At 39.5% G+C, this 20,827-nt stretch overlaps 1 long non-coding RNA gene across 5 annotated transcripts in view; it reads right to left on the bottom strand.

Moving 5' to 3' along the window:
• LOC109462932 overlaps window positions 1-13,703 on the bottom strand; it is a 15,813-nt gene extending 2,110 nt beyond the window's left edge. The window contains exons 1-6 of one of the 5 annotated variants that reach the window (XR_002139792.1): window positions 13,683-13,703; window positions 11,939-12,074; window positions 11,064-11,123; window positions 9,914-10,049; window positions 8,002-8,137; window positions 4,495-4,530 (exon numbers count right to left, since the gene is read on the bottom strand). This is a non-coding gene — a long non-coding RNA (uncharacterized LOC109462932). Of the gene's footprint in view, window positions 1-4,494; window positions 4,531-7,138; window positions 7,201-8,001; window positions 8,138-9,043; window positions 9,105-9,913; window positions 10,050-11,063; window positions 11,124-11,938; window positions 12,075-13,682 lie in introns of those variants that run through there. The other 4 variants (XR_002139790.1, XR_002139788.1, XR_002139789.1 and 1 more) reach the window with 4 other exon arrangements.
• Between the last annotated feature and the right edge of the window lie 7,124 nt (window positions 13,704-20,827).

The raw sequence follows: 20,827 nt of genomic DNA, 5'->3' as shown, positions 1-20,827 counted from the left end.
TGTGTGTGTGTGTGTGTCACAGGGGAGATTGGAATCCAGTGGGATCCGGAATCCTCCTAGGGGAGATTGGAATCACTATCTCCCCTAGTAGAATTCCAGATTCCATAGGGGAAAATGGAATCCTGATATTCAGATCCCAATTCAGTAGTAGAAATACTAGAACTCATCTCTCTCTTGGCTTGGCTAGAACTCATAGATTGAATCATTTCACACCTAAACTTTCAATCAATTTCAGCATAGACAAGCCTATTTCTATAATTGTAGGTGAATTACTAGACTGTCTCCTTGACTTAGCCTGGGTGCCACGTTACAAATCGAATAACACCCAGGCTAACTTGGTAGGGGGAAACTATCCCAAGTCACTAACAAACTGGAAAAACTGGTTTTTGAGTCATCTCAAAATGGCCTGATGCAAATATCTAAGTCTGATTTACATTTTCACTTACCTATGCTGAAATTGATCGAAAGTTTAGGTGTGAAATAACTCAGTCTATTTTCCCAAGCATTTTGATGCAATCAGAATTTCTCCTTTTAAAATTGGAGATTGTCCTGAAAGAATTTCCACTTGTCCTAGGACAAATTGGAATTCCTATCTCCCCTAGGAGGATTCCCGATCCCCTGGATTCCAATCTCCCCTGCGAGAAGTACCGCGCCAACATTCATTTCACATTTTTAGCATTACCCGCATTATGATTATGGACAAACATGTATATTCTTCTAAATCTGCTTAAAAAAAGAAATGTCTTTATTTATTTCTTTTTTAAATTTAATACATTTTAAGTGGTTAACATCTTCAAATTATAAAAGTCAAGTCACGTTCCTGGGCTTTAGTCGATCAATAGTATCAAAACACATCTCTGTCAATAGTTAGGTGTCAACTAGGTGTGAAAAAGTCCGGATCGAGTTAATCCTCAACGCAGGTTAAGATATCGTCTTAATCATGGAAGCAGGTGACAGTTCCGACACAGTAAGATTTTTTCGAAACATTTTATTTAATCATCCAATACACAATCCCCCATGCATAGAACGAGAAGGTGTTTGGACTGCAGAAAGAAAGGTTTGATAAGGGCGAATACACAGGCACTTATTTTCTGGAAAGGTTTCAACATACTTCTAAGTGAAAAAACACATCCATTACACGCTCAGGTGTGAATACACTGAAAATACACATCCAGTAAGGGCGAATACACATGCTCAGGTGTGAATACACATGTCCAGGTGTGATTACACATGTTTAGGTGTTTAGACGTATTTTACGACGTAGTTTAGTTATCGACGTATCTCAAATGCGACGTAGGCCGTGTTTATGTGAAGTCATCACACAAGGCGCTTTACGTGTGGTTTACCCCGAAGCCGGTTTCAAGTGGCGCCATCTGAACGCTCCGAAATCACATTGAAAGCGGCTCGATCCTAAGCTACTTCTAGAGGTGGTTTCGAATCGGTTTTCCCGCATCGCGATTTGCGTCTGAACGCAATGTAACCTCGCCTGGTCATGGATTACGGCGTGATATTTCTTTATTTATATGCAATACAAACTTTTACGTGGCAGCAACTTTAAGAGCAGTAATGGTCAAATAATGTGTCCGTTCTAGGGCGAGCTTCACCGCCTCTGGCGGGACCACGTCGACATTCGGCCGAGATACGCTGGGAGGGGGGCATCAGCAAGCAGGTCGTTGACCTCTGACATTGATGACACGCCACCTTGCGTGTTATCATCAAACAGCAATAAATGTAGCTCAAGAGAATTGTGATCCGACACGGTTTCACAGGAGCGTGTGGCACGTGGACCAGATGTGAGTTACCCGAATCGCGGTTTGGTGACTTCACTTTAATACGGCCGTAGTTAAGCCATCGACGTTGTTCAGCCATCCGCGTATTTTTCTAAAATAAATATGATGTAGTTTTAGCCAGCCGCGTATTTTGAGGAAATACGACGTAGATGACTACGACATGTTTTGTAGGTTCATGAAATACTGACGAAATGCGATGTGGTAGGAACGCATTTATGTTCCTGTACGTGGAATAGGCCAACGACCTACGACGCGTTCCTTGCTCGAAAAATGCTAGCATTTGGGCAGCGAACTACACTTTAGCTGTGAGGGCTTCCACTTGTAGACAAAAAGCACGGTGGTCAAATCTGGGCTTCAAAGTTCCCACATTTCATGGAATCCGAACTGTGTTCGATCGTGTTCGATCTGGGCAATTTGAATCGAACCCGCGTTCCATTTCGGGGTCACCTGCGGCCATTTAGAGTAAAGCGCAAAAACAAGCCCTTTAACCTGAGTTCCTCGCAACAGATAAAAAAACAACACTTTTCTATAGATAAAAACAGTTTCCTGGACAGTACATGTCCGCTATAATTTTCTAGTGGACATGTAACATGTAGCGAAGCTACTGTCGTATCTTTGAGTGGCCTGTACGAATAACACAATGCACACTGTTGGGCGAAATGACATGTCTGCACAACTCGTTCAAACCTTGAAGCATGGACAATCAAACATACCCCATTTACGGCTCAAAAAGGACTGTCACGATTGTCCCGAAAATCGTGTTTTAGGGATTGTTGAAAAATGGCCTCAATTTCGAATTATGGGTAATTCAATGAGAAAAATGTAAAAAAAAATGCAATTTTTTCACCAATATGTCGACAAAAACTAGACTTCTTCATCTTCTTCTTTTAGTTCCTCTAACAACCCCGTAAGGGGTATCGCTGAGGGGGGGGGTGCGTGGACCTCACGGTAGGGAGGTCCGAAAGGCCTCCACAGATTGTGCCTGTATGGCCTGGGCAGGTAAACTGTTCCACTCTCGTATCGAGCGTGGGAAAAATGAGAATTTGAAACAGTCTTTCGTTGCAGGAATAATATTGTATTTAAAGGCGTGGCTACCTCTGGTGCGCCGCTGTGCAGGAATAAGATATTGTTCAGAGGGTATGCGCATGTGACCGTGAGTTATTTTGAACATTGTAGTCAGACGTGCCTCTCTTCTTCTGTTGGCGAGAGTGGGCCATTGGAGGTTTTGCAACATTTCGGTCTAACTACTGGTGCAGCCATAGTCATTCATGACCATCCGGGCTGCCCTGCGTTGTACGTGCTCAACTGCCTGCACCCCACCAGCTGTGCAGGGGTCCCACACTGAGGCGCAGTTCTCGAGTTGAGGGCGCACTAGAGCTTTATAGCAAGTGTTTTTGACTTGCGATGTGCAATGGCTTAAGTTACGCCGGATAACTCCCAAGGTCCTGTTTGCCTTACCAGTAGCGTGAGCAATGTGAGCATCCCAACGCATGTCGTTGGAGATGTGAACTCCCAAGTAAGGGTACGATTTTACTGTCGTAAGATTTACCGAACAAAGACTATACTGCGTTACAAGTGGTCTTCGTTTGCGTGTAATGTGGATAGTGTGACATTCAGCTGGGTGGACTTAAAATCAGAAATTAAAAATTCCTAATACGATTTTTGATCTTATTCTTAGTCGTCGAAAAATATAAAAATCGGGGATCTGGGGTAATATACGAGTACGTAGCCAGGTTTGACCGATGTTTGCCTAAAAACATGACATGACTTGTGCTCGGAAAATAATCGTATTTCAGAGCAAAATTTAAAAAAAATCAGTGATTTAACCTAAAAAGCTAACATTAAAAGGATGTTAAGACGATAAGGTCATTTTAATTTGACGAAATTTACCGCTAAATACTATTTGTGAATTTTTTAATGTTTTACGGGTAGTTCAAAACAAGCCAAAACTGCATCTTGTAACCCTAACGCGCCAAGCAATGGAAAAGAATGCCGTAGTGACAGACCGCCGTAAAGATCCATTGCGTTAACATATCTGGTCTTTTGGAGTTTCAGAATCACTTTGAAAAGGTTTGGTTAGGTCAAAGCCATTTAAATTGTCATAAAAATTGATAACTGCCCACACCGTTTAACGCATCTGAAAGTGGGAACAAGGAACAAAAAGGATCCAGAAAAAACTATGTTAACAGCGTCCAGCGTCATTTGGTGTACAGTTCGTCATTAAGCTGTCCGTAAAACAGATCTTTCGGCAATAACTTGAGTGTAAATCACGGCCAATAAGCTAAAATGGCTTACTACCTAATGTTTTAGAAAAATAAAAAAAGTACGTTGTTGCAATAACGTTTTCGCAATCTCCGATGTCACAAATGCCTTAAAAATTCTATATAGAACGCATCTATGATGGTCATCTGGCGAAAATCCGCTTCACAATTGCTCGCGGACTAATTCCAAAAACGCTTTGCTGGCCGAGCAACTTGAGCACGCAAAAAATAAACAGTAAAATTCAAGACATTTTTTGTAGATTCAAAAATATTTAAAACTGTATATCGATCGCCAAGCAATGGCGAGCCGAGCCCAGCGTGACAACCCAGCAGGTCCGGTGATTTACTGCGATGTATTTTGAACTCAGATGCAGGTCAGATTTGTACTCAGATTAGGAAACGTAATAACATTTTAAAGATTGTAAATACCAACCGGTACCAACCTAGTACCAGTATCAGGGTCTTCATTGTTGTAGAACCTAGGGAACCACATTTCAATTACTAACTAGAGGTCGGAGATCTCATGTCTTCGTGAGAGGTACATCATTCGAGAGAAATTAACATGCGTATTCTTCACTCTTTTTAATAATCAATTTGGTCTAAAGAACAAAAGAATCTCTGTACTATTTTTATGGTACAAAACACCCTGAAACGGTTTGCCGCAGATTATACAGATGCGTCGTCACCCGTGTTACGCCCCCCCCCCCTACGCCATTTGAGTTTGGACTGTTACTGAAAAAAAAACGTTCAAGAAATTCTTACTGTGTTGAAAGTGTCACGACAGCGCCGCAAAATATAATAAGAGAAGATGTTATAAAGGAAAGAATCAGAACAGGGTGACTACTGCTGTTTTGTTAATTTGTCTTTATGACAAATAGAAGACTTGTTTCTTGTGTTCTTTGTGTCCTAACATTTGTACTTCTACAGTTAGTATATTCCAAATCTAGGCATCTCGTTTTTCGGCCCTTCGTGTTTTTATTGCGCGCTTGCCTTGAATTTGAGGTAATTAGATTTAAGGTCTCCAGTGGACGTCATCCATAGCAATTACTTGGTGTGGCCGAAGAAAATAACCTGACATATGTCCAACCTATCCTCCCCCTGCTGAAGTTATAGTACAATCCCTCAATGTAACGTCATTTGATCCCATCCCATTATGGGGTTCCCCGGCTATATCCAGCTGTCGTCTGTCTCCAAGCAGATGTAGGTGGGGGATTTCTAAACACAAAATGTCCTATTACGGGGACATAACGACCTCCACGACTCTCATCTTTGAACTCAATCTTGGAGACCACGACAGTAACATGCCTATCCAATTTCATTAACTTCCATCCACACATACAAAAGTTATTCTGCTCACAAGAAAAATTAACAACATGCCCCCTGTAGTCACAATGAAACCCCCCACGAAGCTCAGTAACGAACTTAACCTTGGTCCCGACAATAGTAAGCACCACACCAAGAATTATAATCAACATTTTACAAATACTTGAGTTATCTTGCTAACAAGCCACAAACACAAAAGGTGCACTAACGTGACGCACGGACCCCCCACGAAGCCGAAACTCGTACTTGACTTCGGCCTCAACAGCGGTAACATCTGCCTGTCAAAAATCATGCACGTCGAATCATGCCTTCCAGAGTTATATCGCAAAATCCGCAGTTCCCCACACTCCGGCGAGACAATTTCATAGTCCTTCTGACGAAGACAATGAGACCAATGTAAGAAATAAATCAGGAAAAGAAAACAGATCAATTATATACCGTCATCTACTTTGTAGGTCTAGAACACAGTCATATAGGTCTAGAACTCAGGCCTTCCCCAAGTAAAAAGCATCCCAGGTCGCAAACTCGTATTTTTCTTTATACGGTTATATACGTAGATACACATGACGCAATATTACAATGTAATTACGATTTCACCCTACAGCATTTTTTTTCTCCCGATCGCTACCAAATACAACAGGAGAATATCACCGACTGGCCTACCAACTATTCATCTTTGCTGTCCATACCTATCCTCTAAATGTCGTGTATTGAAAAAAAAAATAACCTTCTGTTTTTGTCCGTACGTTTCCTAAGTTTAACGCACTTTACTCGCACGGTTCTGCAAGGTGTAAGTACGTGGTCTGCACGCCACGTCTGTCCGTGATTGGTTGCGTGTATCGTTTGTTGCGTAAGGGGTAAGTTATTGTACGTGCTTACAACCTGTATATAAGGTGCTACACTTTTTCGACTCATGAACGGTCATGGACATTTAAAGCAATCCACGCCATGCCGCTGATAATGAATGCCGGATGCCATACCAGAGCATTTCATAACGTTTTTTAGTGGCAAAGAATTTTAAACGAATGGAAATCAATGTCAACCATGTCAATATCAACAGGTACTCAGGCATCGTGAAAAAAGTTGTAAAGAAGGAAAAAGACACAAGCTTGTTCGAACCTGGATCAAGTAGCCTAATATTAATGCGCTTACCCCATACATATCCCGATATACGATCTTGACAATGCACATTCTAGCGCACTTGAAGTTTATTGTCCTGCATTATAGCAACAAACTGTTTACGAGACAGAAAGTAGCTGAAGTGCAAGGCATTCTACTTTGCCCTGTTCTATGCTATAAAACACCTGCGGACGTTACAGAGGTTCTGACATGATCTTGTACAACCTCCACTTTTATCTATGACTATTGTTTAGATACAGCGAAGTAAACGCAGTGGCAAAAGACCATATATACATTTAGAACATGCATTTGCTAGACCAAACTAAAAGGAAAGTTTTAGTTGCTTTAATCATTCGCCCAAAAATATTTTAGAAAATTGCACCTCATAAACAAAATTTATAAACCGTTTTGTATTCTTAGCTGTTTATCTTTTTGTCAACTGACTATGACATCTGAAAAACCACCTGCCAGCAGTGTACAAAAGATCGGATCAACAGTATATTAAATACACCTTCTCATAATTGTGGAAAAGTCAAATTATCAAAGTCCTCGAGATTAGTCCATACCACCCAGCTTACAATTGAAAGTAGCCCGTTAGTGCATTCAAGTAAAGTACTATGTTATCATAATAAATATCCAACGGTCACCTGACCCAACAACAATGCGACGACCAAACCAAGAACCTGCGACGAAGAAACCAACGAGACCTGCTAACGAGTAGATTTGAACTTAACAATGAATGCGGCACAGGACACGGCTAGCTATAAACGGACGAAGAAACTTTGACCCCCCGAAAGGGGAAGTGCAGCGGAATCTTGATAAGGATCACTCGCTGACTGGAGTTTCCCCTCTCACCTTTTCACCCGATTGCCTATAGACCACACGCGGTATGTCACTTGAGAGTACGTATCAGGTTTCTCCAAGCTATGTGGTTTTTGCATAGCTTTTTGGCATCTTCAAAGGCACGGTTTGTTCTTTTGACCAGGATTTTCTTGTCAGTCCATCTTATCCTTGTCTGAATGTTTTCCTTTTTTTCAGGAGGTTTCAACTCGAGAATAAGGTGTTTTCCGATCGTCTGCTAATATTTTAGACAAGTGCAAAATTAGAGTGCATCATTAGCCATGGCACTTAAAGTCTATTAAGCTGCCGTCTCGCCATTACTGGTTTTGGGAAGGACTTTAAATGTGAACAAATTAAAATCACTGGAAACACAGCCAGTGGTGCAACCTTGACATTTTTACAACGTTGCGCTATGAATCACGGGGAAGTAAAAACGGCGAATATAGTTATCGGGTACATCTGCTCAATTACAGTTCTAAAATATTGTTGTTTTTTTCCTGTTAAATGCAACAAATATCTGATCACATTTTCACTGTTGCCATACATTGCACCATGTACAACTGTCCAGCAATAAAGTTTATACATCCATTCTGATTGCGCCTGTCAATAACATGTAAAACAGCGGTACTGCCTTTTTATGTGAAACTTTATAATAAAAATATTCTCACCACTAATTACGAAGCAGTCTTCGTCTCTTACGGTTGTCTTGATTCTTCTGTACACTTGATGATTGATTAAAGGTTTGGGTGGACTGGATGTCCTAACAGCTGACCCTCCTCAACCCGAACTAGCTGTACTTGTCCCCTTTAGAGAAAAAAAAATGAAAAAAGCGTTAAAGACGGAAAAAGTGCAAACCTAAAGATTTCGCTGGTTGAGGTATATTTTAACTCATCGATCGGGCCGCTAAGGTCATTGGAGGTAAAAACAGACACATAAAGCAATGGCCCGTATATACATGTAATGAGCTACACTTTTCCGTCTCGTAAACGGTTATGGACATTTAAAGCGATCCATGACATATCAGATCATTTCATACTGTTTTTGAGTGGCAAAGCATTTAAAACGTATGAAAATCAATGTCAACAATGTCCATATCAACACGTACGCAAGCATCGTAAGAAAATTGTAAGCGCACTTGAAGTTTATTGTCCTGCATTATAGCAACAAACTGTTTACGAGACAGAAAGTAGCTGAAGTGCAAGGCATTCTGCGTTGCCCTGTTCAATGCTATAAGACACACGTGCGGACGTCACAGAGGTTCTGCCATAATCTTGTACAACCTCCACTGGTATCTATGACTATTGTTTTAATAGATACAGCAAAGTAAACACGGTGTAAAAGACCATATATACATTTAAAACATGCATTTGCTAGACCAAACTAAAAGGAAAGCTTTAGTTGCTTTAATCATTCACCCAAAAATATTTCAGAAAATTGCACCTCATGAACAAAATGTTTGAACCGGGTGTATTCTTAGCTGTTTATCTTTTTGTCAACTGACTATGACATCTGAAAAACCACCTACCTGCAGTGTACAAAAGATCGGATCAACAGTATATTAAATACACCTTCTCATAATTGTGGAAAAGTCAAATTATCAAATTGAAAGTCCTCTAGATTAGTCCATACCGTCCAACTTACAATTGAAAGTAGCCCGTTAGTGCATTCAAGTAAAGTACTATGTTATCATAATAAATATCCAACGCTCACCTTACCCAACAACAATGCGACGACCAAACCAAGAACCTGCGACGAAGAAACCAACCAGGACCTGCTAACGAGTAGATTTGAACTTAACAATGAATGCGGCACAGGACACGGCTAGCTATAAACGGACGAAGAAACTTTGACCCCCCGAAAGGGGAAGTGCACCGGAATCTTGATAAGGATCACTCGCTGACTGGAGTTTCCCCTCTCACCTTTTCACCCGATTGCCTATAGACCACACGCGGTATGTCACTTGAGAGTACGTATCAGGGTTCTCCAAGCTGTGTGGTTTTTGCATAGCTTTTTGGCATCTTCAAAGGCACGGTTTGTTCTTTTGACCAGGATTTTCTTGTCAGTCCATCTTATCCTTGTCTGAATGTTTTTCCTTTTTTTAGGAGGTTTCAACTCGAGAATAAGGTGTTTTCCGATCGTCTGCTAATATTTTAGACAAGTGCAAAATTAGAGTGCATCATTAGCCATGGCACTTAAAGTCTATATAGTTGCCGTCTCGCCATTACTGGTTTTGCGAAGGACTTTAAATGTGAACGAATTAAAAGCACTGGAAACACAGCGAGTGGTGCAACCTTGACATTTTTACAACGTTGCGCTATGAATCACGGGGAAGTAAAAACGGCGAATATAGTAATCGGGTATTCCCTGTACATCTGCTCTATAACAATTCGGAAAATATTGTTTTTTTTTCTGTTAAATGCAACCAAAATCTGATCACGTTTTCACTGTTGCCATACATTGCACCATGTACAACTGTCCAGAAATGAAGTTTATACATCCATTCTGATTGCGCCTGTCAATAACATGTAAAACAGCGGTACTGCCTTTTTATGTAAAACGTTATAATAAAGATATTCTCACCACTAATTACGAAGCAGTCTTCGTCTCTTACGGTTGTCTTGATTCTTCTGTACACTTGATGATTGATTAAAGGTTTGGGTGGACTGGATGTCCTAACAGCTAACCCTCCTCAACCCGAACTAGCTGTACTTGTCCCCTTTAGAGAAAAAAAAAATGAAAAAAGCGTTAAAGACGGAAAAAGTGCAAACCTAAATATTTCGCTGGTTGGAGTATATTTTAACTCATCGATCGGGCCGCTAAGGTCGTTGGAGGTAAAAACAGACACATAAAGCAATGGCCCGTTTATACATGTAATGAACTACACTTTTCCGTCTCGTAAACGGTTATGGACATTTAAAGCGATCCATGACATATCAGATCATTTCATACTGTTTTTGAGTGGCAAAGCATTTAAAACGTATGAAAATCAATGTCAACAATGTCCATATCAACACGTACGCAAACATCGTAAGAAAATTGTAAAGAAAGAAAAAGGCATAAGCTTGAATTCGAACCTAGATAAATTAGCCTAATACTAATACGCTAACAACATACATATTCCGATATACAATATTGACAAAGCACGTTCTAGCGCACTTAAAGTTTATTGTCCTGCATTGTAGCAACAAACTGTTTACGAGACAGACAATAGATGGAGTGCAAGACATTCTGCGTCGCCGTGTTCTATGCGATAAATTAAACACACGTGCGGACGTCACAGAGGTTCTGCCATAATCTTGTACAACCTCCACTGGTATCTATGACTATTGTTTTAATAGATACAGCAAAGTAAACACGGTGTAAAAGACTATATATACATTTAGAACATGCATTTGCTAGACCCAAAAAATGGAAAACTTTTAGTTGCTTTAATCATTTACCCAAACATATTTCAGAAAATCGCACCTCATAAACGAAATTTATCAACCGTTTTGTATTCTTAGCTGTTTATCTTTTTGTCAACCGATTATGACATCTGAAAAACCACCTACCTGCAGTGTACAAAAGATCGGATCAACAGTATATTAAATACACCTTCTCAAAATTGTTGAAAAGTCAAATTATCAAAGTCCTCGACATTAGTCCATACCACCCAGCTTACAATTGAAAGTAGCCCGTTAGTGCATTCAAGTAAACCACTATGTTATCATAATAAATTACCAACGCTCACCTGACCCAACAACAATGCGACGACCAAACCAAGAGCCTGCGACGAAGAAACCAACGAGACCTGCCAACGAGTAGATTTGAACTTAACAATGAATGCGGCACAGGACACGGCTAGCTATAAACGGACGGGAAAAAAATTGAACCCCCGAAAGGGGAAGTGCACCGGAATCTTGATAAGGATCACTCGCTGACTGGAGTTTCCCCTCTCACCTTTTCACCCGATTGCCTATAGACCACGCATAGTATGTCACTTGAGAGTACAGTTTAGGGTACTTCAAGCTGTGTGGTTTTTGCATAGATTTTTGGCATCTTCAAAGGCATGGTTTGTTCTTTTGACGAGGATTTTCTTGTCAGTCCATCTTATCCTTGTCTGAATGATGTTTTTTTTTATTTCAGGAGGTTTTCACTCTAGAATAAGGTGTTTTCCGATCGTCTGCTAATATTTTAGACGAGTGCAAAATTAGAGTGCATCATTAGCCATGGCACTTAAAGTCTATAAAGATGCCGTCTCGCCATTACTGGTTTTGCGAAGGACTTTAAATGTGAACGAATTAAAATCACTGGAAACACAGCCAGTGGTGCAACATTGGAATTTTAACAACGTTGCGCTATGAATCACGGGGAAGCAAAAACGGCGAATATAGTAATCGGGTATTCCCTGTACATCTGCTCTATAACAATTCGGAAAATATAGTTTGTTTTTTTCTGTTAAATGCAACCAAAATCTGATCACATTTTCACTGTTGCCATACATTGCACCATGTACAACTGTCCAGAAATAAAGTTTATACATCCATTCTGATTGCGCCTGTCAATAACATGTAAAACAGCGGTACTGCCTTTTTATGTAAAACTTTATAATAAAGATATTCTCACCACTAATTACGAAGCAGTCTTCGTCTCTTACGGTTGTCTTGATTCTTCTGTACACTTGATGATTGATTAAAGGTTTGGGTGGACTGGATGTCCTAACAGCTGACCCTCCTCAACCCGAACTAGCTGTACTTGTCCCCTTTAGAGAAAAAAAAAATTAAAAAAGCGTTAAAGACGGAAAAAGTGCAAACCTAAAGATTTCGCTGGTTGGAGTATATTTTAACTCATCGATCGGGCCGCTAAGGTCGTTGGAGGTAAAAACAGACACATAAAGCAATGACCCGTTTATACATGTAATGAACTACACTTTTCCGTCTCGTAAACGGTTATGGACATTTAAAGCAATCCATGACATATCAGATCATTTCATACTGTTTTTGAGTGGCAAAGCATTTAAAACGTATGAAAATCAATGTCAACAATGTCCATATCAACACATACGCAAACATCGTAAGAAAATTGTAAAGAAAGAAAAAGGCATAAGCTTGAATTCGAACCTAGATAAATTAGCCTAATACTAATACGCTAACCTATGCCTTTAGCGTGGGGTCGTGTGGCGCAGTGGCGAGTGCTCGACTCGGAACCTGGAGTTTGATTCCTGACATGCCACCGATCTTTTGTCCTTGGGAAAGACACTTTACACGACTTTCCTCACTTAACTCAAGTAAAAATGAATATTGTCCTGTCCTGTATTTGTACCCTGTGTTGGTGGTGCCATAGGATAAGTTGATATAACTTGAGTGTGCCGTCGCTATGTTTGGTCATGAACTGTTGGAATAAAAATTCTAAAAAATGCCCTAACCCAATAAATATCCCGATATACGATCTTGACAAAGCACGTTCTAGCACACTTGAAGTTTATTGTCCTGCATTATAGCAACAAATGGTTTGCGAGGCAGAAAGTAGCTGAAGTGCAAGGCATTATCTAGCAAAGTAAACGCAGTGGTAAAAGACTTTTGCAACTATATATAATTAGGCCATGCATTTGTTTGACTAGACTAAAAGGAAAACTTCTAGCTGCTTTAGTTTAATCAGAAGGTGATTTTGTATTCTGTTTGTTTAACCTTTTTTGTCAACTGACTATGAGAGCTGCAAACCATTTATTTTTGCATTGTAAAGAAGCAAACAACTTTTGGAAAGAGTTCTGTTACTGGTGGAAACGATGTACCAAACAAGACCTAATCGTAGACGAGAAGATGATTATTTATGGTATAATTGATAACCCTAGCCATATTAGTGCACTTGCACACTGTCTTCTTACCGCTAAATATTGTATATACACATGTTTCATAACAAACTGCAAACCAAAACTCTCAATTTTCAAACACAGACTAAATCAAATTATAGAAGTAGAACACAATGAACAATGAGAACTTTTTATGTGATATCATTATATATAGACAATCCCCAGATAACGTTACCTTTAAAAAAACTGTCCTTGATTGTTATGTATCATCCCACACGATTGTACATGTATGTCAACTATGTACCTCTTTTTAATGTAACATCGTGAATATTAATAAAGAAAAAAATGAGAGCTGCAAAAACCACCTGCCTGCAGTGTACAGTAGATTGCATAATATTGAATACACCTTCTCGTAATCGTGTAAAAGGCCTCGAGATTAGTCCATTCCGTCTTAACGGACTACTTTCAATTGTGAGCTGGACGGAATTGACTAATCTTGAGGCCTTTTACACGATTATAAGAAGGTGTATTATGTTATTATAATGGATTACCAATGCTCACCTGACCCAACAACAATGCGACGACGAAACCAATGACCTGCGACAAAGAGACCAACGAGGACCTGCCAACCAGTAGACTTGAACTTAGCAATGAATGCGGCACGTGCACAGGACATGGCTAGCTATAAACGAACCCAGGACCTCTAGGTTAAGAGTCGAGCACTCTGCCGCTACGCCACAAGACCCCACAGTATGTCAGTTGAGAGTACGGATCAGCTGTGCGGATTTTGCATAGCTTAAAAAGCACGGTTTGTTCTCTTGACCAGGAGTTTCTTGAGACCATCTGCCCATCTTATCCTGTGTCTGAATTTTTTTTCTCAGGAGGTTTCCATTTTAGAATACGGTGTTTCCGATTGTCTGCTAATATTTCAGACAAGTGCAAAATTAGAGTGCAGCGTAGGTCATTCACTCAAAGTCTGTAAAGTTACGGTCTATTCAATTGTTATATCAGAAGTATAGTGTTGCTATATTGAGTCAAAGTGTCTGATTCAAACACTCTAGGTTGAAATCATGTAGAGTTCGTTTAATTGTCAAACACTGCGAATCGGCTTGTAGAGATGGAAGAGACGAAGCAGTCTGAGAGAGGGAAAGAAAAAGAGAGTAAGGCACTGTCGCAGGGAGAGATCCCATTTCGGAAGAAGATAGCATTATATCTTATAATATTATCCTAAGGTTTGGTCGCGCTTGCGGTAAGGAAAATTGCACTAGTCTGCGATTGTAGCCGGAAAACAGGAAACCTCTGTTAGCAACCGATTCTTATTAATGGCACTTGGTAGGTCTTCCCCTGTAAAGACCGGATTATTTACTGTTGATCTCATCCTGAGATTAAGTCATGCTTACGGTAGCAGAAAGTTGCACTAGTCTGCGGTTTCAGCCAACAAATAGGAAACATCTGCTAGCACACAAGTCTTATCGAGATTACAGTATGCCTCCTCACCCATGCATGTCTACACAATGCTGCTTTAAATATCGACGGGTTTTGCACAGTGCCAAAACACCCTGTGACTGTGATGTAGCCTTTGTAAAGAGGAAGAAGAAACAGTTGTCCACCTGTTCTGGGACTGTTCAATAACTGCAAACGTTTGGGGTCAGGTGGACAACTGGATCTTGGAAATAACAAAAAAATCATTTGCATACTAATGCACTCAATATAATTTTTGGAACCTCAGGTGACCGTTGCCCTGTTCTGTCTAATGTTATTATTCTTCTTATGAAGATATTTGTTTTTAGACATATGAAATATTCTTTAAATCTGTCTGCTTTCAAATCCTTTGTTTCGTTTATTAACAAACTAGAATTGAACATTGCATACAGACAATGTAAAGTACATAACTAGAAAGGCCAACATTTGCTTCGGAGCAAATGTAGGAATTTCACTCCATACCCTTCCCCAAACAAAAATGAGAGATTCTAAATAAATCATACTGCAATTATACAAGGACAAGCTGTTTGAATCTCGACAGGTATTTACAAAACTGGCACTTGGCAATTATCTCCCTTTTTTTTACAAAGATACAACGACACGCACTTTAAATCTCGACAGCTTTACTTTACACTTTTGACGAGATTGTAACTACTACTAACGGAAGCAAAATTTTCACGGCCTGAGAAAAATGGACATGTTCACGGAAGTATATATTCACGGTGGTGACAGTTGCAGGAAAAATAAAGTCCAGGAATTATTTCCTAACTGTAATGATAAGTTCACAATACAGAGGTGACAGTGAAAACCGTGAACATTGACCCCCCGCTTGCGTTGCGGTACAGTGAAAAAAAAATCACAGCAATCAATTTACTGAGTATGTTTGCTTAGTTTCCAGATGTTTTGTACTTGTAGTTTTTAAATGAACGAAAACCGATGCGCGCACAGATGTTACTTTTGTGACAACATCAAAGTGATTTTGGTTTGTATGTTGAAAAAATACAAAAGACTAACATTCGAAGTTATTGAAATTCTTGAGTAAGAACAATCAGTTTTGGAATGTTAAAAGCAAAGCAATGGATATTAAAACGAAAATGTTAAAATTAAATGTTGAAATTGTTAAAATGTAAAATGGTTAAAATTGTTGAAATTGTTAAAAATGTTAAAATTGTTAAAAATTGTAAAAAGGATAATTAAAAATATCCAGTGTACCGGGGTTCGAACTCGTAACGTTTGGACTTGTAGCCCTGCGCGTTACCAACCGAGCTATCTGGACACGTTTCCATTACTCTCTGCATTGTATGTCATATAAAGTGAACAACATGGCGGTAACGATCAGTACTAGTAAGGGACTTTCTAGGAGATACACTCTACAATTTTGGTGATTCTTCAGAAATCGATAACAGAATATATAATACTAGTCGGTGAAGATTGTGGAAAATTGTTGATACCGTGGCGCGCGCGCGTGCGCCGACGATACACATTACGTACCGTTGTTTACAGTACTCGCGGGGCGCAGGTCATTGACCTCCCGCTTGCGTTGTTCCAACAGAGAAGAGCAAAATATCTGCCAGTTTTATTATTTTCAGTGTTTGTTAAAATCATATACAGGCATCCATGCAGCTATAATTCTTCCAACTAGTTCGTAGTTAGGTGAAATTCTTCCAACTAGTTCGTAGTTAGGTGAAATGTTTATAGGAATCACACGAATCGGTATCCAGTATCAGAGTATCATGGCCCACGGCCGAGACCGCGTGGACCAGCTGCGCTGGTACGTGAAAATGGTAGTAAATAAATTAATTAGCCAACAGCCAATCAACAGCCACATCTGCAAACATGACCACACCTGCTTGTATGCCCATATTTGGGCCTTCCCCCGAATTCCTTTCTTATTACGTCACGCGCGTACGCCCCCACAGTACTTTCCTATGGGGACCACTAAAAAGCAAATAAAACGATTGTAAAAGCTTGTATCAAAAAAATTTAAAAAACGCCTAAGGGTATTTACCCACTCTACCTCTATACGAAATTACAGGTAATTTCGCCCAAAAATGAAGGAGTTGAATCAATTTAAAGAAGTGGCAGGAGGAGGAGGAGAAGGAGGAGAAACATCAGAAAAAGCAATATGGGTTCACCACCACTTCGTGGTGTGGTGAACCCATAAAAAAATGTTGAAATTGTTAAAATGCAGGATTGTTAAAATTGTTAAAACTGATAAAATTGTTAAAACTGATAAAATTGTTAAAAATGATAAAATTGTTAAAAATGTTAATATCCGATGCACTGGGGTTCGAACTCACAATTTCTGGGATTGCCGCCTGGCGCGTTACCAACCGAGCTAACTCGGTGCGATACACATCACTCACTGCATTGTATTTCATATAAAGTAAACAGCATGGCGGTATCGATCGCCTCAAGCCACCAAGACTTTCAACTATTAACTACGGGGTTTCCTTCTTTATCAGGTTTGCTTTTGAACCACCTTGATGTTACTTAACTATCAACCCGGCTAGCAGAAGCCGCCGGCTCCTTTGATATTACAGCCGCTCCCTGTCCAATCTTCGAAAACTATCGGGCATGCAAGCCCTCGACGCTCGCCAGGAAACCGTCTCGCGATGTTCTCAGCAACAACAAACGAACGCCTGTGCACTCTACAATTTTGGTGATTCTTCGGAGATCGATAACAGAACCTAGATAATACTAGTTGGTAAAGATTGCGGAAAATTGTTGATACCGTGACGCTCGAGTAACTTTTTTGTTTACACGCCGGGCGCAGGTCATTGACCTCCAACTTGCGTTGTTCCAACAGAGAAGAGCAAAATGTCTGGCTCCCGCAGAACTTACCGCACTCTCCCGCTGGACGTATCGCACTCTCCCGCAGAACGTATCGCACTCTCCCGGAGGACGTCCCGCACTCTCCCGAGGGAAGTCCCGCACAGCGTCCTGCACTCTCCCGCAGAACGTCCCTCGAAAAATTGATGCGTATTTCGTGGCCTGTGCTGTACCTACCAAAACACTTGAGTTCATACTGTCAAAATGGAATGGCTTTGAACAGGTGTTAATTGAGTTAATCCAATCAAATCCAACAGCCAATCAGCAAGAAGAATAGATTGGTCTGCGTCAGGTTCATGCTTGCATGCCCATATATGGGCATGCCGCCGAATTTCTTTCTTATTACGTCACGCGCGTACGCCCCCACAGTACTTTCCTATGGGGACCGCTAAAAAAGCAAATAAAACGATTGTAAAAGCTTGTATAAAAAAATTTTAAAAACGCCTAGGGGTATTTACCCACTCTACCTCTATACGAAATTTCAGGTCATTTCGCCCAAAAATGAAGGAGTTGAATCAATTTAAAGAAGTGGCAGGAGGAGGAGAAGAAGAAGAAGAAGAATCATCAGTAAAAACAGTATTTCACTCCATACTGAAGTATGGAGTGAAATAAATATAAGGGAAAATGCCGCGATTTTAAATGGGGAAATTTTAATACTATATTTTCTGGTTAAAGATAGGCACATGTAGTAGGTAACTAATAGATATATAGGTAATTTGTGATTTATTTTAAATGATACATGATATGTTTTCGGCATTGGGGTTGCTAATCGGTTAATATTTCTGTTTCGGTTTATTATGGGTTCACCACACCACGAAGTTGTGGTGAACCCATATTGCTTTTTCTGATGTTTCTTCTTCTCCTCCTCCTCCTCCTTCTTCTCCTGCCATTTTTTAAATGGATTCAGCTTCTTTATTTTAGGGCCTAAGGTCCTGAAATTTGGTATGGAGGTACAGTGGGCAAATACCCCTAGGCGTTTTTTAAATTTTTGTGATACAGGCTTTTAGAATGGTTTTATTTGAGTTTTTTTGGCTGTGTTATAGCAAATGTAATACTGTTTGTGTGCTGTGTTTACCACGTAAGGGCATGAGTCATCACAAAGGAATGCAGGGCATCAACCAATAGGCATGCAGCTTTCCTCTATACTTCTTGCTGATTGGCTGTTGGGATTTAACTTGATTAACACCTGCACAGAGCATTTCCATACTGACAGTATGTCTTTATTCAAGTGTTTTGGTAGGTATTTCAAGCTTTTCTGCTCCAGCATTGGAATGCGGGGCATGAACGTTTTTTTTTTTTTTGAAAATCAACAGTTTGCATTATGCAATTAAAAATCCTAACCAATAAAGTAGGGAATAGCTACCCAACTGTTGTTTTAGTTGTATTTTACTTCATATTATAGTTATATCAATGTAAATCATTGTTTTCCCTTGTGTTTCTCATTCTTTCCCTGCCATGTCGTAAAATGTGGTGAACCCATCGCTGTATTTGCTCCAAAGCAAATATTGGCCTTTCTAGTTATAATTTGGTTTGCAGTACTACATGTGTCAGTTATATATTTGCCATGCTTTTTGTGTTCATTTATAAAACTCTAATAAAGAAAGATTAAAAAAATGACCGGATTATTTACTGTTGATCTCATCCTGAGATTAAGTCATGCTTACGGTAGCAGAAAGTTGCACTAGTCTGCGGTTTCAGCCAACAAATAGGAAACATCTGCTAGCACACAAGTCTTTTCGAGATTACAGTATGCCTCCTCACCCATGCATGTTTACAAAATGCAGCTTTAAATATCGACGGGTATCGCACAGTGCCAAAGCACCCTGTAACTTTCCTTCCCTCCATGGAATCATTCGCGTTTATCTGACTGTGGCATTTCCTAAAACTGCTATTTAATGACAAGCAGTTGTACCGAGGAGTAGGTTGACATTTATCAAAGGTAACCAGTACAGAAGTTGAAGGGAGTGGTTTTGCTCCAAGTTAATTTTCTTATCAAGTACTATATTTCGAACGAATTTGTTTCCCTTTTGTCAATTGAAAACTGTGGATTTTAAATCACTTATGGAAAAACGATCACCAATATTAATAAAGTACCTTCTTTTCTCACATTATTCAGGCTTGGTTGAAGTTCCAACTTTAGCCACCTGAGGGGATTGTAGAGGTCAACAAACAGCAACTTTTATGTCTGAATTCGAACATAACTTTTAGTAAAAAACCTTTCTTTTCACAAATATTGTTTAGTAAGGGGATTGTCCTTGTAAATGATATTCTGGACTCCGAAAATAGGTTTCTTACATATAACGATCTTAGCCAAAAATTTGGGGAAGTATGCTCTGAGTTTGAATACAACCAACTAATTTCTGTCATTCCACTTGCTTGGAAGAAAATGTTGAAACAAAAATCTCCAACATTGGGCGTCCGTCTCCCTATATGTAGATACATAGGGTGGCTTCAAAATAGAAATATTAACAAAATTTTGTACCGATTTTATATGAACGAAGCTAGCCAATGGGGTTCCTCTAAAAAAAAAAGCTTTCATGCTAAGAATACTTTTGATACTCCGCTCCCATGGAATAAGATATACAGTCTGCCTTATAAAATTTCTATTAATTCCAATACCCGCATGTTCAATATAAATTGCTATTTTAATTCCTACCATGTAACAAAATATTGTATATATGGGGTTTGATAGACTCCCCCTTATATAGCCTTTGTAAAGAGGAAGAAGAAACAGTTGTCCACCTGTTCTGTGACTGTTCAATAACTGCAAACTTTTGGGGTCAGGTGGACAACTGGATCTTGGAAATAACAAATAATCATTTGCATACTAATGCACTCAATATAATTTTGGGTACCTCAGGTGACCGTCTCCCTGTTCTGTCTAATGTTATTATTATTCTTATGAAGATATTTGTTTTTAGACATAAGAAATATTCTTTAAATCTGTCTGCTTTCAAATCCTTTGTTTCGTATATTTACAAACTAGAATTGAACATTGCATACAGACAATGTAAAGTACATAAATATAAGGGAAAATGGGGAAATTTTAATACTGTATTTTCTGGTTAAAGATAGGCACATGTAGTAGGTAACTAATAGATATATAGGTAATTTGTGATTTATTTTAAAGGATACATGATATGTTTTCGGCATTGGGGTTGCTAATCGGTTAATATTTCTGTTTCGGTTTATTATAATTTGGTTTGCAGTACTACATATGTCAGTTATATATTTGCCATGCTTTTTGTGTTCATTTATAAAACTCTAATAAAGAAAGATTTTAAAAAAAGACCGGATTATTTACTGTTGATCTCATCCTGGGATTAAGTCATGCTTACGGTAGCAGAAAGTTGCACTAGTCTGCGGTTTCAGCCAACAAATAGGAAACATCT

Source organism: Branchiostoma belcheri, unplaced genomic scaffold (assembly GCF_001625305.1).
Source record: "Branchiostoma belcheri isolate BF01 breed outbred unplaced genomic scaffold, Haploidv18h27 scaffold120, whole genome shotgun sequence".
In the NCBI taxonomy this organism is placed as follows: domain Eukaryota; kingdom Metazoa; phylum Chordata; class Leptocardii; order Amphioxiformes; family Branchiostomatidae; genus Branchiostoma; species Branchiostoma belcheri.
The sequence above is the reverse complement of the archived record's forward strand: the minus strand, read 5'-3'. Positions and strand labels throughout refer to the sequence as shown.